We start from the raw sequence: 16,841 nt of genomic DNA on the forward strand, positions 1-16,841 counted from the left end.
GAGAAAGACCATACCATTTATGGTCTGCTACAGGTCCCTTCCCTTGTGGAAACTGACCTCTCCTCCCTATTTCTTCCTGGACAATGTCGGTCCCTTTCGTCACGAGTCCTTAGCTAGACAGGGAGGTCCTGAAAAGTGATGACTACAGCTGATCCATCTGAGTGTCCTCAGCATTACCCAGCCCTCAGCATCAGTGATTGCTCTCTGAGTTCACAGCTGTTGAGACCAACTCAAATTGTAATTCATCCTCAGCTTTCTGGGACAGTTTGAACCAGAGTAAAGAGCCTGCATGGCAAATATTTGCCTCTGATACCTTCTTCCCTTTGGGATCTTAATCTTATTCTCGCTCCCTCTTCAGAGATCCAGAGAGATTGCCTCCAACCCAGGATTACACAGCAGGCATGGGGCGGTGGGCGTGGGGGTGGGGGAATGGGGGAGGGGGAAGGGATGAAGGAGGGGGATGGGGGAGAGGAGGATGGAGGGGCAGCCTTGAAACAGAAATCTGATCTTCTCACGCCAGTTAGTGATCCACATGGTCTCACTCACTGGGGAGCTGCCCATGGAGACCTGCCACCTGGGCCGTCAGCTCTGAATCACTGACCTCCCTGTCCATCTTTTCCTCCCCAAACCTGCCCAGCCAGCCCAGCTAGCCCGCTGTACCAAGGCCCATCGGCTGCGCTGTCCGGACACTGGGGTTGGGTGGGGATTGGACGGTGGGGAGTTTTGTTATTTTCCTGCTCAGACCTACTCCAGAGTCACCAGACCTCTGCTGGCTGGCTGGGCTGGCCCATCCTTTCCTGGTTCTGGCCCGCTGTGGCGGTCCCCAGCGCCCCTCTGAGTGACAGGGGTCAGGCATCCCCCCAGTGCCTGCAACATGTCACTGGGAGCTGTGAGCTGGCCGCACAGCCTCTCTGGACCCAGGGGCCAGGTCCCCGCAAGGAGACTGTCCTTGATGGGCAGGCTGCCAGCAGAGGTGGTCGCATTCCTCCCCATTCCCTCCCTAAGAGTCTCATTAGCTCTCAGCCACATTGGAAGATTTAGCGGTGTTTGGTAGAGGGAGGCGGCTGGTTCTCATGGCGGGGGCTGTGGTTAAGTCCTGACACGTTGGCAGTGCATGTGCGCTGGCCGTGGGCAGTGGGCCCTGGCTGTGCAGATGCTGTCCTGGGGACTCTGTGTGTACAGCCTGCCCAGAAAGCCTTCCTCCCCGATTGGCCTCATAGCCTTTTTGGACCATGGAGAAGCCTCCAGTATTTTTCTTAGAAATATTTTTTTCCTTTTTATAAATTTACCTACAAATTTATAAAAAGCCTGCCCTCGGGCTTTCTCTAGTCGTGGTGAGTGGGGGCTACTCTTCGTTGCGGTGTGCGGGCTTCTCATTGCGGTGGCGTCTCTTGTTGCGGAGCACGGGCTCTAGGTGCAAGGGCTTCAGTAGTTATGGCGCGTGGGCTCAGTAGTTGTGGCTCACGGGCTCTAGAGCACAGGCTCAGTAGTTGTGGTGCACAGGCTTAGTTGCTCTGAGGCATGTGGGATCTTCCTGGACCAGGGCTCGAATCCGTGTCCCCTGCATTGGCAGGTGGATTCTTAACCACTGCGCCACCAGGGAAGTCCCTCCGGTATTTTTCTATTTTTGCATTTGTTGTAGATTCTGCTCATTGCGTGTGGAAAAGCTCCACTTATTCTTGGGTCTTAGTTTGACATTCTCTGTGTGACCTTGGAGGAGCCCTTTCCTCTTCAGGTTTCCATTTGCTTGTGGGGTTGCTATGGTCCTCAAAGCCATTGAGTTGAATGCCTGGGACGCAGATCTTCATGTTTATGAAGGGCCTCATGTCTGCTTTCTTTAACCTGCACAACTATCCTCGTAGGTGCTATTCTCACCCCCATTTTACAGATAAGGAGATAGAGTCCCAGAGAGATTAAGGGACATGCTGGAAGTCACGTAGCTAGGAAGCGGTGGGGCTGAGATTGAAACCCGCTCTGCAGTATTACAAAGCCTGCGACCTTTCACCTTCTCTGTGCCCTTCCAGAAGTCCAGTGTTCTGCGGTTCTGGAATGCCTGCTGTATACCTGATCCTGGGGGCCTGTGGGTAGGTTGGGGCCGAGGTTCCTGCCCTCATTGAACTGGGGAGCTGAGGTCCAGGGAAGAGTTAGTGGTCCAGGCAGCTGGGGCTGCAGGAGTGGGCACAGCCTGAGTCCCTAAGGACTGCACTGCCAGGGAGTGGGGCTTCAGACAAGGATAAGACAAGGGACAGTGCTGAGGGCGACAGTGATCGTGTCCATGCTCCTCCACCTGCAAAGCTCCAGGAACAAACTTGCCTTCTCCCTCCCCTTTTTGTGATAATTCAACAAGACCTCTGCCCCTCTCTTTATGTCATTAAAAAGTAATAATAGCTAAAAATGTCCAGGATGCCAGCTCCCTTCTGCATCCTCTGTGAAGCCTTTTCCATGCATGTTGTCATTGAAACCTCACAACCATGATGTGAACGAGGTCCTATTATTATCTATGATACAGAGATGAGGGGATGGACTCGGTGGGGTGCAGGCCCTGGCTCCAGGTCTTATAGCTACAAGTGGCTGAGCAGCGATTTGATTCCGGGTCTGTGTGGGACTGTGTTACTCTCTCGGCACCAGGCCACGACCTGTGGAAGCAGGAAGAGCAGAAGCCTCCACTGGTCCTTCCCAGCTCAGCTCAGGCGGGAAGCAATTAGATGGGCTTTGTGGGGCCTGGGAGAACCTGGGCCACGACATCAGCACGTGTCCGCACCTCTCTGTGGTCCTCAGTCAGCTTCTCTGTCCAGTAGGCTAGTTTCTGGAGGTTCCTGGGAGGCGTGGAAGGGCTTTGGGGTATCTAGAGTCTGGCTCCACGAGAGAGCGAGGCAGGCAATTCTGGGTCCGGCCCATCAGGAAAAGCAGAACTGTTCCAGTCTGGGCGGGGCCTGCACCCTTTGGTGGCATCGGAGCATCCAGTGCTCACCTCGCAAAGTACCAGGCCCGGAACTGGCGACACGTGGATTTGATTTTTTGGGAAATCTGCTTGGGGGGCCTAGGGTAGGGGAGCAGGGGTGGAACAGCTGATCGGCCTAAAAATAGCATAGCCTGGAATTCCAAGGGGCTCAGGGGTGCCCCACTCCAAATTTGGAAGTGGCCCAGAATGTTCTTTGTAGCAGGCACCCTACATGGGTGGCTTTTCAGCACTGTGGCAGCAGCACCGGGGCAGCGGAGAGCGGAGTCTGGTCCCGGCGTGGCCTCTCGCTGGCTGAGCATCCTGGGCAGAGCAGGCCCTCACCTTCTCTGGACCCCTACTTCTCCTCCGCCTTGGCTGCCTGATAATTCCTGCCCGGCCACCTGGCAAGCTGGTTAGAAGGATGCATTTGGACAAATGTAAACCGTCAAGGGCTGCATACGTGTCTGCGGTTACTGCCAAAAGGGAGGGGACCCTGGGAGTGCCGATTTCATGGTAGTCGCTGGGTGTCAGACAAGCCTAAGCTCTCTCTGATGAGGTTCACAGCTTCCAGTGCCTTCCTGTGGCTCCCAGCCTCTTCACATAGATGTTCCTTGTTGCTTCTTCATAGAAAATGCTTCCTCTGAATGAACTAAAATCAGAACAGTCCAACCATCAAATGAGCGGTATTGAGAGGTAGTGAGCTTTATGCCACTGGAGGTATGCAAGACAGAGCCAGACAACACCTGGCAGGGAGATCATCTATGACTTAGACTAGATGCTACTGAACTTTGTCTGACCCTCAGCGTCTGGCCATCTGTCTGTCCATAGAGGCTACACTCCACCTGCTCCCTCTGCCGCAGGAGTGCCTTGTCCAGATCTGAGGCAGACACTCTATCCCCGATCCCTCTGCACTGCTCCACACTAAACTCGGCACCCTCACTGCCCCTCAGGGCTCAGGGTCCAGTCCTTGCCACACCTGGGCTTCCTCTTCTGGGCAGGTTCTGGTGCTCTGGTCATGTTATCCCCCAGAGCCTCAGTTTCCCCACCTGCCAAATGGAGACGCTAATGTTCAGCACTGCAGTTTGGCAGGGCTGAGCAGGGACAAGGTGATGTCAATTCCCAGGCACCTCAGACACCACAAAGTCCGGTTCCCCTTCAGTGACTCTCCTTCTCTAGAGAGGGCAGGCTGGGGTCTTGGGAGAGGAGACCTGCTCGAGGCCACAGATGAGGCAGCACAGCAGAGCCCGCTCTAGAATCTTGTTCCTTGGTGCCCAGTGCTGTCCTTGGAGCATACTCAAGCACCCGAATGGGTCTGATATTACCATTATGAAGCCGAGTTTGAGTCTTGCCACTAACCGGCTGTGAGGCTTGGGGCAAGCCACGCCCCTTCTGTGCTTTAGTTTCCTGTCGGTGCATTATAATGTCACTGGTGCATTACGATGTCACCTTACAGAGTTGTTGAGGGGATTGCACGTGATCACATGGGGAGGGGGCGAGACTCTAAGGCCCAGGCTGTGGAAAGCGGCACAGGACAGCTGGCTGGAAGTTCTCCAGCCCTCAGAGATGGGAAGTGGAGAGGATAGGGAGTGGGTTGGGGAGTCAGCAAGACTTCTTGGAGAGGGGAGGGAACAAGGCCTGCAGCGGGCCTCCTTGTCGAATTCCCACTCATCCTGCAGGTCTTAGCTCAAAAGGGCCTCTTCTAGAAGTCCTCCTTGACCCACGAGCAGAGCTGGCTCCCAGGCTCCCTTGCACTTTGTGACAGAAAAGCTTCTTGTGACTGTGTCGGAGACAAACAGACTTGGGTGGGAATGCCTTACCAGCTGCATGACCTTGCCTTTGTTTTCTCAGCTGTGAAATGGGCACTGACAGAGTCAGCCTCATAGATTGCTCTGAGAATAAAGTGTTCGGTTTAACATTGAGGATGTGCAAAACAGAGGGTAGCCATTGTGACGATGACGTTCATTCCTTCATTCATTTGTTCAGAAACCCTGGACACACCCTTCTCTGAGCTGCAGCTGGGCACTAGAAATACAGCAGAGGATCGAACAGTCCCTGACTCCTGGGAGCTCAGAATCGACCGTTCCACACCCAGTCCGGTGCAAGTTGCAGGGGCTCATCTAAGACCCAGAGGAAACACAGAAGGAGCCCCCCAGGCTGCCAGCAGGACTCAGGGAAGGCTTCACAGAGAAGGAAGCATTTGAGCTGAGAGTTGAGGGATGAGTTGACGTTGGTCAGGTGCACAAGCTGGAGAAAGGCTGCCCAGGCCCAGGACACAGCATGTGCCACAGCCCAGAGGCGGGAGAGGTGATGGGGACCCCTAGGCAGAATGTGGTGTCCAGAGCATAGAGTGAAACCCTGGGCCCAAGACAGAACCAAAGTCTGGGGACCATCTCCTCACTCAGTTGGCCATAGAGAGTCATGGCCACAAGGACCTTCCAGGAGGGGCAGGTTTTGATTGATGCTGCTGCTGCTGAAGATGGTGTGACAGTGATTTGAAGTTGCAGGTGGCACTGTTCAGGCTGCTGCTTGCAATGGGCCGGCACATACTCCCTCAGGTCCCAGGGTGTACAGGCATTGGGAAGTGACGCTGCTCAGTGCTCTAGCTCAGCGGGAATGAGCTCTACGATCAAGGATGCCCCATCCCTGCATTCCAGCCTGGAAGGGCCCTGAGGTTGCTGAGCTCCCCACCACGGTGCTGTATCTACCTCCGTGTCCCCTGTGCCTAGCACAAGGTGGCCCCGAGTAGGTATTCACAAATGTCATAAAATCGGCTCCCCTCATGGCCATTCAGATGGAGACAGGGACCCACAGAGAAGGACAGGGTCACACAGCGAGACAAAGTGTCCCTTGCTGGCCTGGACCAACTGGCCTTCTCTGTTCCACCCACTCAGTCAGCCCTGTTCCCTCCCAGCCCGATGCTCAGCGTCCTTCCCGGGAAGAGCCTGGGCAGGCTAGGCTGGCGGTCACTCCGCCCTCCCCAGGATCTGAGCCCTGAACCTGAGGACTGCCCGAGGGCAGGCGGCAACCTTCCGAGGACTCCTTGAAGCCATCCTTGTCTTCTTGACGAAAGGCATCTGGGGCCTGCCAGCCCCTCCTCCGCCCAACTGGGAAACACAATACGCCGATAATGATCTAATATTTATACAACGCCTTTCTACCAGATGCACCCCAACCAAGTTTACAAGCTGTTCCTGCTGATGGCGCAATGTATTCCAGATCCTCTCCCCGGCCCCAGCCCGCCCCCACCCTCCTGCTGCTCTCATCCCTGGGCCCCAAAGTCTAGCAGAGGCTCCTGGCATCCACCTGAGGGATGGAGAGCCCCCAGTTGGTTGGAGGGACGGCCACTCCCATACGGTCTCTAGGCACTGCCCTGTGGGGAGATAATCTGTGCCCAGGACTGGGGGAGAAAAAAAAAGCCGTCCAGAGGAAGGCCGGGCCGCACTTGGGTTTTGAAGTTTGGCCAAAACTCACAGCACCCTGCCAGCCTCTCCCTGTCCCTCCACAGCCTCAGGCCCGCAGGAGGGACCAGGGAGCGCCCGGCTGCCCGCTCGAATGTGCCTCCTCAGTCACTTCCTCCGAGGCGGCTCCATGAATGAGGACTTGTGTTCATTCCCTCCCATAAATTGCCCCTGGTCACCAGGGCCATGTTCTGTGTCAGAGTCCCTGACCACCGGCCTTGGACAAAACCTGCTTTGTGAAGTCCGGGTGGAAGACAAACAAATGATTATGACCTTCATTTATCCCCTCCCCCACCTTCTTTTCTTGGCCTGGAGTTAAGACCTTTTTTCTCTGTCAACAATCTTGACTTTGTTCCCTGAGAAGGAAACAGCTCTGGGAGGGACTTGCAGAGAGGCTGCTTGCAAGAAAACCGTTTGGGAGGAGGGTGAAAAAAGACAGAGGGTACAGGAAATGGCAGACATTTTTTGTTGAATTAAACCATTAGGAGTGACCCCCAAACCAGAGCAAGGCAGAGGGAACAACTGGATACATTTAGGTCAGGACAAGCAGCCAAGTGAGGAGCTGAAACCAATTACCATAAATGAATGTTTCTCTTTTATTCACGACCACCGTGCCTGTTCCCAGGATGCTCTTGGGCGTCTTATAAAAACAGATGAACTCTCTGGTTTTGTTCGGGGAGTTAATTAGCTAATGCAACTGTTGGGCAATTTATCAAACATTAGCACATGCTGCGATTAATGACCAAGAGAAGTCGTCACTGGCTGGTCCAAAGCCACAGAGGCTGCCCAGACTTCGGGGCTCAGGGTTGGGTCTTCTCCTTGGTGGGGCCATTTACTTAGGGTGATGGTGCCCTAGAATGAACAGCCACCCCCTCAAAACCTGCCCCTCCTGGAAGGTCCTTGTGGCCATGGCTCTCTATGGCCAACTGAGTGAGGAGATGGTCCCCAGACTTTGGTTCTGTCTTGGGCCCAGGGTTTCACTCTATGCTCTGGACACCACAATCTGCCTAGGGGTCCCCATCACCTCTCCCGCCTCTGGGCTGTGGCACGTGCTGTGTCCTGGGCCTGGGCAGCCTTTCTCCAGCTTGTGCACCTGACCAATGTCAACTCATCCCTCAACTCTCAGCTCAAATGCTTCCTTCTCTGTGAAGCCTTCCCTGAGTCCTGCTGGCAGCCTGGGGGGGCTCCTTCTGTGTTTCCTCTGGGTCTTAGATGAGCCCCTGCAACTTGCACCGGACTGGGTGTGGAACGGTGGGTTTGCAGGTTGTTCACCTAGATTCTGAGCTCCCAGGAGTCAGGGACTGTTTGATCCTCTGCTGTGTCTCTAGTGTCTAGCTGGAGCTCAGGGAAGGGTGTGTCCAGGGTTTTTGAACAAATGAGTGATGAGTGAGTCCATGTACAGCAGTGCCCTCCTGTGACTCCTATGGTCTTAGGCTGTCCCTCTGTCCACAAAAGGAAAGGGATCTTGGTTCTCCCAGAGTAGGCTTTTCTCCGCTGTGGAGTTGCAGAAAACTGGCATCCAGCTAAGAGCCACACAGAGGATTACACAGAGAGGAGGAAGACCTGGGTTGTGGCCTTTTGCAACTACTTTTGCTCTGTAGGCCTCAGTATTCTCATCTGTGAAATGGGCTAATTAACCCATCTCTGAAGCTTCTTGAGAGACAAGCTGCAGAGGAATACATGGCCTGGGGGGGCAGTCCCAATACAAAAGGGGAGGGAAGGCAGGAAACTGAATTGAAGCTGCCCTACTCCTTGCCCTGAATAACTCTGACTTGAGGAAAGAAGTGGTTCAGCTTCTTTACAGACTTTTGGCTAAAAAGACCCTCTGTGTGTGGGGTGGGGGAAAAGAGCTGATCTTCAGAATCAGGAGGAGCTGGGTCCAGTCCTGCTTAGCTGTGTCCTTGCTGTGTGACCTCAGGCAATTCACACCATCTCTTGGAGCCTTGGTTTTGGTTCTGAAAAATGGGACAATAATGCTTCACACCCTGGGGCACGTCAATGTCTGACAAGTAGTGAGTCTGGCCCCTGGCCCAGAGCAGGGCCTCACTACCTAGTAGCTTCTCTTATTGTCATTAACAAATGCCACTGGTGGGTGAAGAAGCAGCCCTCAATCTGTTGTCTTCTCTGTTTCTTTCTTGCCGGCAGGGTCTCATTGTTGCAGAATTAACATTTTTCCTTTCTGCTAATTCCACTCAGTGTTGCGGAATTAACATTTTTCCTTTCTGCTAATTCCACTAAAATGTGTTTCCAACCTAGCAGCTACCCTGTCCCTGGCTGGCTGGGGCTGACATCTGCCAGAAAAGCAGACCACCTTCTCGGATTTTCCGTTTGCAGCTGGGAGGGCGGGCTGGCAGAGCAAATTACAAAGCAGGCTCCGGCTCCAGCTCCTGCTTGGGCGGGGCAGGCCCCTCGTGCGGTGGGCGAGGCCCTGCCAGGAGCTGGCTGGAGATGGGCCTGGAGCAGCAGACGCCCACATGTCTGGGCAAACAGGAGTCCCCACGTGTCCGTGGGCTAAGAAGGAGAGCAGGGAAGGATGCAGGCAAGGGACCGAGGGTCTTCCTGGCTGCAAGGAAGGATTCAGGTAGGAGTCCTCTATCTGGGACTTCACGCAGGTTGTTTTGCCTTTTTCAGACTCAGTTTCCTCTCTCTGTAAAATGGGAACACGTATAGGTCCACTGTCCCTTATCTGACATGCTTGGGTCCAGATCTGGTTTGGAGTTTGGAATTTTTCAGCGTTTTAGAAAGTGCTGTTGTGTACATTGTGCTTTATTAAACACCCCCAGCAGGGTAAGGAGAGCAGCCTGTAAGCAAACAGGTGATGATTTTTGCAGTGAAATGTATGGATATTCACATTAAGTAGGATTAATAAAGACCATAAATAGCTTCATGTAGGTTCAGCTCGGGTTTTTTGACGCCAAATGAATTTCTGCCAATTTATGGAAGAGTTCTCCTTTTTCAGAGCTTCTTGGATTTCAGAGTTATGCATAAAAGACTGCTGCACCTGTCACGTCTGTGGGATAGGGTTGTAAAGACGGCACGAGGTAGTGAAGGTAAGGCAGCTTGTGGACTTTCAGGAAATGGGAGGTATTGGTTCCCCTGGACCAGTGGTTCTCAACCTTGGCTACATATTGGAACCACCTGGGGGGACTTTAAAACCACTGATGCTCAGACCCCCCCCCCAGGCAGCTTTAAATCCAATCCTATGGGCCTGTAGCTCTGGCAGAATATACCTTGGGTGATTGCTTTTTGGTAACAGCTTTACTGAGATATAATTCATGTATCAAATAATCCACTCACTTACGGGATACCATTCAGTTCTTTTAGTATATTCAGAGTGACGTAGCCATCACCACAATCTATTTCAGAACACCTCACCCGTTCCTACAGTCCTAAACAGCCATGAATCTAATTTCTGTCTCTACAGATTGCTGATTCTGGACATTTCATATGCATGGAGTCCTATAATATGCGGTCCTTTGTATCTGCCTCCTTTCACTTTGCATAAAGTTTTCAAGGTTCATCTATGTTGTAGCATATATCAGTACTTCATTACTTTTTACAGCCAAATAATATTCCACTGAAAAGATATACCACATTTTGTTTATCTATTCATCTGTTGATGTATATTTGATGTAATACTGCTATGAACATTCATGTATAAGTTTTTGTGTGGACATATGTTTTCATTTTTCTTGGATCTATACCTAGGAGTGGATTTGTTGGGTCAAATGATAACCCTATGTTTAAATTTTTGAAGAAATGCCAGACTGCTTTCCATAGTGGCTGTACTATTTTGTATTCATACCTGAGTATACGAGGGTTCTGATTTTTCCACATCCTTGTTAACACTTGTTAGTATCTGACGTTTTGATTGTGGGCATGGTATTGGGTATGAAGTGGTATCTTATTATGGTTTTGATTTGCATTTCCCTGTTGACTAATGATGTCGAATGTCTTTTTAAGTGCTTGTTGGCCATTTGTATATGTTATTAGGAGAAATATCTTTTCAGATCTTTCATTCCTTTTAAAATGGGTTATTTATTTTTGAGTTTCAAATGTTTGTTTTTTATTTTTCTGGCCACGCCATGTGGCTTATGGGATCTAAGTTCCTTGACCAGGGATTGAACCCGGGTGGGCCATGGCTGAAAGCACAGAGTCCTAACCACTGGACCGCCAGGGGATTCCCTCAAGTGTTCTTTATGTGTTCTAGATACAAGTGCCTTATCAATCATATGATTTTCAAATATTTTCTCCCATTCTGTGGGTTGTCTTTTCACTTTTGTTGGTGTCCTTTGAAGCACAACATTTTATATTTTGATGACGTCTTTTATTTTTTCTTTTGTGGCTTGTGCTTTTGGTTTCATATCTGAGAAACCACTGACAAGTTTTTTCACCACTGACAAATCCAAGGTCATGAAGATGTACCTTATGTTTTCTTCTAAGAGTTTTACAGTTTTGGCTTTTACATTTAGGCCTTTCATCCAATTTGCGTTAATTTTTGTATATGATGAGAAGTAAGGATCCAACTATATTCTTTGGCAGGTGGCTATTCAAATTGTCCCTTCTTGAATAATGCATATAGGGTCTGAGAGCTGCTGCCCTGGAATGTAAACCCCAGGAAGGCAGAGCTCATGCTTGCTATATCCTTGGCACTGACCACAGACATATAGGAATGAATGAATGGATGAATTCATGAATGGTTGGATGGATGAGTAATGTCTATTCTCCCAAGATTCCAACCAGGGCAGATGTGTCATGAGTCAGAGACTGTCAGGTCAGGCTAAGTGTTGATGGAGACCAACCTCTCTCCTGGGGAGAGCCCCCTCTTGGTAAGGCAGGGCTTGTCTTAGCATCTTTTTTTTTTTTTTTTTTTTTTTGCGATACGCGGGCCTCTCACTGTTGTGGCCTCTCCCGTTGCGGAGCACAGGCTCCGGACGCGCAGGCCCAGCGGCCATGGCTCACGGGCCCAGCCGCTCCGCGGCACGTGGGATCTTCCCGGACCGGGGCACGAACCCATGTCCCCTGCATCGGCAGGCGGACTCTCAACCACTGCGCCACCAGGGAAGCCCTCTTAGCATTTTTTGACATAGCTGTGGTGTTGGGGAGCACTCTCCCTACAGAGCTGGTCCCTGGGAAGTGGTCTCATTGACCTGAAGGAAAGTTCTTCCTCACACAGAGCTGAAACTTAGCTCCCTCTCTGTCCCCAGCCCCAGATCTGCCCTCTGGGACCCCACCTGGTGCTTCAGTCTCATCTGCTCTGGGCCAGCCCTAGAGGTTGTGGGGTGATGAGGATGGCTGCAGCTTCCTCTCCTGCTGGCTCAGCAGCACCCACTCCCCACGGGATGGGTTTCCAGCCCCTCACATCCCAGCTGCTTCCTCTGCATCCATCCCAGTTATCTCTGTTCTGCCAAGGGGCAGGCCAGGACTGGACACAGTCCATCAACTGGGATCTAACCAACCAGCTCAAAGGAAAGCCAGTCCAGTCCCTCCTTCTTTTGCACCCTTGACCTCTGTTAATTTAGTCTGGGCTCACATTAGCTCTTTTTAGTCAGCCCCGACACATTGCTGACTCAGATAATTATTAACATTGTAATATAGTATATCTTATTATTTATTAACAAACGAAGTGTTACCACTATCAATAATATATTAGAATATATTAATGATGATGAGTATCATCTACTGAATGTTTGCTGTGTGCCAGTATTATGCTCAGTGCTTTATAAATGTTGTCTCATTTGATCTTCTGTTAGTCATCACTGTACCCGTTTTAGAGAAAGCTGAAGCTCGGAGAGGTTAAGTAGCTCATTCAGACTACCATACGCCCCAGCAATCCCCCTACTGGGCATATACCCTGAGAAAACCATAATTCAAAAAGAGTCATGTACCACAATGTTCATTGCAGCTCTATTTACAATAGCCCGGAGATGGAAACAACCTAAGTGTCCATCATCGGATGAATGGATAAAGACGATGTGGCACATATATACAATGGGATATTACTCAGCCATAAAAAGAAACGAAATTGAGCTATTTGTAATGAGGTGGATAGACCTAGAGTCTGTCATACAGAGTGACGTAAGTCAGAAAGAGAAAGACAAATACCGTATGCTAACACAGATATATGGAATTTAAGAAAAAAAAATGTCATGAAGAACCTAGGGGTAAGACAGGAATAAAGACACAGACCTACTAGAGAATGGACTTGAGGATATGGGGAGGGGGAAGGGTAAGCTGTGACAAAGCGAGAGAGGGGCATGGACATATACACACTACCAAACGTAAGGTAGATAGCTAGTGGGAAGCAGCCGCATAGCACAGGGAGATCAGCTCCGTGCTTTGTGACCGCCTGGAGGGGTGGGATAGGGAGGGTGGGAGGGAGGGAGATGCAAGAGGGAAGAGATATGGGGATGTATGTGTATGTGTAACTGATTCACTTTGTTATAAAGCAGAAACTAACACACCATTGTAAAGCAATTATACACCAATAAAGATGTAAAAAAAAAAAAAAAGCCACAAAGCTTGGATACGAATCTGTGTTTGTCCGACTTCAAAGCCCCCAGTTGTAAGCCATGTGCTATCCTGTCTCCAGGTGACTGTCCTCCCTGGGGGTGGGGATGCTCTCCCTGTCCTGCTCTGCCCTCGTATGGCTGGTGCTGAGCCCGTGACACACCACACCCTAGTCCTTGCTCTGTGCCTTTGATTCTGCCATCCCACATCCCTGCTCATCTCTCGGCAACTCTGGGCTTCCCTCAGTGTCTCCAGCCTGCCCTTTATGTCCTTACTGATAAAATTCTGACCAGGCAGGGATGTGCAGAGGCAGAATCCTTCGTATTCACTCTAGACACTGCCCAGCCTAAGTAATAACCCTCCCGCAGTCGATCGGGAGCTCCACCGATGTGCATCGTCACACCTCGCCTTGGGATGGAAGAAACGAGCCCTGCAGCACCGTCCCTTTCCTGGTCCTTGGTGTACCTTAGAGCATGGCTGCCCGGGTAGGGCACGTGGGGCCTACATCCCCATTCTGAGGAGGAGTGGGCTGGAAGTATTTTTCAGATAGACACTGAGACCAGCCGGAGCCGGAGCTGGACCCAGGTCTGCAGCCTTGCCCTGTGTTCTCCTCCAAGGAGGTACTCCCTCGTCCCACGCTGTCAGCCTAGCCAAGCTCCCTGTGGCTGTGAGCACGTTGAGTGTAGCCTGCAGAACCCTTGGAGACCTCTAAAAAGAAGGGAGGCCCTTGAAACCACTCTACAAGTTCATTAAACACATTTTCAAGCTCCTAAATGGGCTCTAAGAAGTCACAGAAATAGCTGGTGGTTTCTTTCCAGCCTGTGTAGTTTGACCACTTCACTTCACTTCGCTTCACTTCGTTATAACAGATAAACCAGACACAATCCCCACCTTCTTGTCCACTCATTCATTGACTCATTCAGCGAGTCCCTCACTCATTAATCACTGTGTTCAGTGAATTATTTGTTCGTTTGTTCACTCATTCATTTCCTCTTTCATTCATTTGCCCAGACACCTGCAGAGGTCCACTTCCTTCCCTCTTTCAAGTCTATTTCTCTGATGTCACGTTGGTAGACAGGTCCCTCATTTTCTCCCCCAACACAGGAGAAGCCCTTTCCCTGTTTTATTTTTCTCCACAGCACCTTCTTAATATGCTATATCTAACTTACTATTTGTTTTTCTCGTTGTCTGACTCTGCTGACTATAATAAACTGGGATTTTGTCTGTTGCTTTTGTTATTAGATCCTCAGTGCCTAGGATAGTGTCTGGCACATAAAGGGGGGGTAAGAAATGTTTCCAGAATTAGTGAATCCACTCATTTATTCCGTAAATCCAGCCCTGAGAGTCTGCTGGAGAGAGGGTTGCTTTTGAAGGGGGTCAGGATCCAGGATAGGTGCTTGGGTGGTGGCTGTGGACCGAGCTTTGAAGGCTGGGGAGGCTTGTGTTAACAGAGGTATTGATGGGTGATCGATAGTGCATTCTATGTTGGTGGGAGAGCTGGTGCAAAGCAAGTGGAAAAGTGTAGACTAGACGGTGTTTGCAGAGACGTTCCTCGTACCTAGTGGCTAGATTTGGTGAGTAACTGAATGTGGGGCTGAGCGCAAGGGAGGATAAGGAAAGATGATGGCTTTAAGACCGCCCTTTCAAAAGCAACTTTCATTTACAATTTGACCCCTTTTGTGTGTGTGTTGGGATAATTTTATTTTTGATTCGTGTTGTCTGGTTGTGCCAAGCGCCGGGAGAAGAGGTCGTTTGGCTGCCTTGTCCATCTCTGCTGTCTCATATCTGGGTGTCTGTGAAATGTGGCTTCTTGGTATGGATGTGGAGAGGATTAAACAATGAAAGACTGGCCCATGAGTTTTTTTTTTTTTGCTGTGGTCAGCAGCAAGGTTGTGGTGAGACCAGACTGGGAGACGAAGCATTAGTGTTTGACACTTGGGCCCGATTGCCTCCAAATGAGCATCAGCCTTTTGAAAATTGTAGATAAGCCTGCTTTGGAATTTTGAGCAAACATCAGTCACAGCACCAAAGCTTTGGATCTTATGTGAAATTACAGCCAGAAGAGGAGGAAGAGGGAGAGGAGCAGCTGGGAAGACTTCCTGGAGGAGGAGTCTTTGAGGGGCCATTCCCTGGTAGAGGGAGCAGACCTGCCCTGCAGGACCACTGTGGGAGGGTGCATGGAGGTAGTTCTAAAGCATGAGGATGGGCCCTCTTAGAGCCAGATTTTGGCAAGGATGGGATGGTTTGACTTGAGAAGTAGTGAGCTTCATGATCCATGAGTTACGCAAGCAGGGGTTGAACAGCCAACTATTAGCGAGGCTGTAGAGGGGATTCCTGTTTTAGGTGGGTAGTTGGAGTGGACTTCACCTTTGTGGTACTTCCAGGACTCGTATTGTAAGCTCCTAAAGAGATTTCAAGATTAAACATGTCACACCATTGCCCCTCCCCCAACCCTGAGACACCCACCCCTCAAGGGCCCAAACCCATGACCTTGAATGACGGGAATTATTAATAGATCATAATAATAGTGTTCCAACTAACGAATCTACAATAAAAGGACAGAGTTTGGTATCGCCCACCATTGTGTAATATCCAACAAATGAATGGATCTCGGCACTGAGCATCAATGGGTGCTAACAATCCCAGAAAGAGACACAGCCAGACTTTATGCTTCTGGCGAAACAGCACAGCCCACCTGTCATTTTGCCAAAGAGGTTGGAGCCGGAGCCTGATCTACTCTCTGGATCCAGCCACAGATTTGAAGGAAAGGCAAAGGACAAATACACATGGTGAATGGCACCACGAGTATTCAACCAGCAGACTCCAGAGTGTGGACCCTCTGTAGGTCAAAGAGCCAGGGTTCTTCGTCAGATAAATTGTCAGGAAAAGTAAGAGATGGCGGTGGAAAGCTGGGGATTAGGAGAGACCTAAGTGATACGCCAAATATAGAAAATGGGCACAACTAAATGACAGTGTCTAGGGATGTACCTTTGAGTGATAAAACTATAAGGAAAAACAAGAAAGTGACAGTTATAAAAGTTAGGGTTGTGGTTAGTTTGGGGGGGAGGAGATTGGGATTGGGATGAGACACCCAGAGGGGCTCCTGGGGCGGCTGGCACTGTTCTATTTCCTGATCTCGCTAATCTTACAGGTATGTTCACCTTATAACGATTCACTGAACTGTCTGTTTTTGTGTAGTTTCCTGTTATTTTACAACAAAATGGTTAAAAAAGAATAAGTCACGTATGCACTATTTCGGTGTTCCTCCTTACATGCCAACATGTCGGCAGCGTCTCACCTGCTGTGGGTTAGGTGACCCTGACTAGCAGTGGCCTCTTTCTTCCAGCCTCCCAGACATGCTGAAATGTAGAGCTAAAGAAATAAAAGAGAATGGAGAAAAATGGCTGAGATGGAGAAAAATCATTGCTTAAAAACACCAGTGACAGCAAGAACAAGAAAGAAGCCCATCTGCAAACTTGCAGGTCTCCCATTAAGTTGACGCATCCCTTCCCAATTAATCATACTTCCGTTGAGAACTGGCGTGGGTCCAGTTTGGGGAAAGGAGGAGGAGGTGGTGTTGGGAGCTGGCGGCCTGTGGGAAGCCTGAGGCTGTCTCATCCTTTCCATCCCCTGGGACCCCCATGTTTTGGAAGTGTTGCCTTGGGAAGCTCAGCATGTCCCCTGGGCCCCTCAGCCTCCTGGGACGGGTGCTAATTTGTTTCCTGTGAGATAAGGCACAGGAGAGCATATTTAGATAAGAACAAAATCAATTTTAAATTCCTTAGGGGGTGGTGTAGAAGGTTCTGGAGCCCACTCAGTGGCATCAAGATTTACAGTCTGGTGAACAGGGAGCCTGGCCCTTGTCCTATGCTGGAGGCAACCACCAGGCCACCAAAATCATGCGTGCGTGTGCGTGTGTGTGTGTGTGTGTG

This window comes from Phocoena sinus, chromosome 1 (assembly GCF_008692025.1).
Source record: "Phocoena sinus isolate mPhoSin1 chromosome 1, mPhoSin1.pri, whole genome shotgun sequence".
Taxonomy (NCBI): domain Eukaryota; kingdom Metazoa; phylum Chordata; class Mammalia; order Artiodactyla; family Phocoenidae; genus Phocoena; species Phocoena sinus.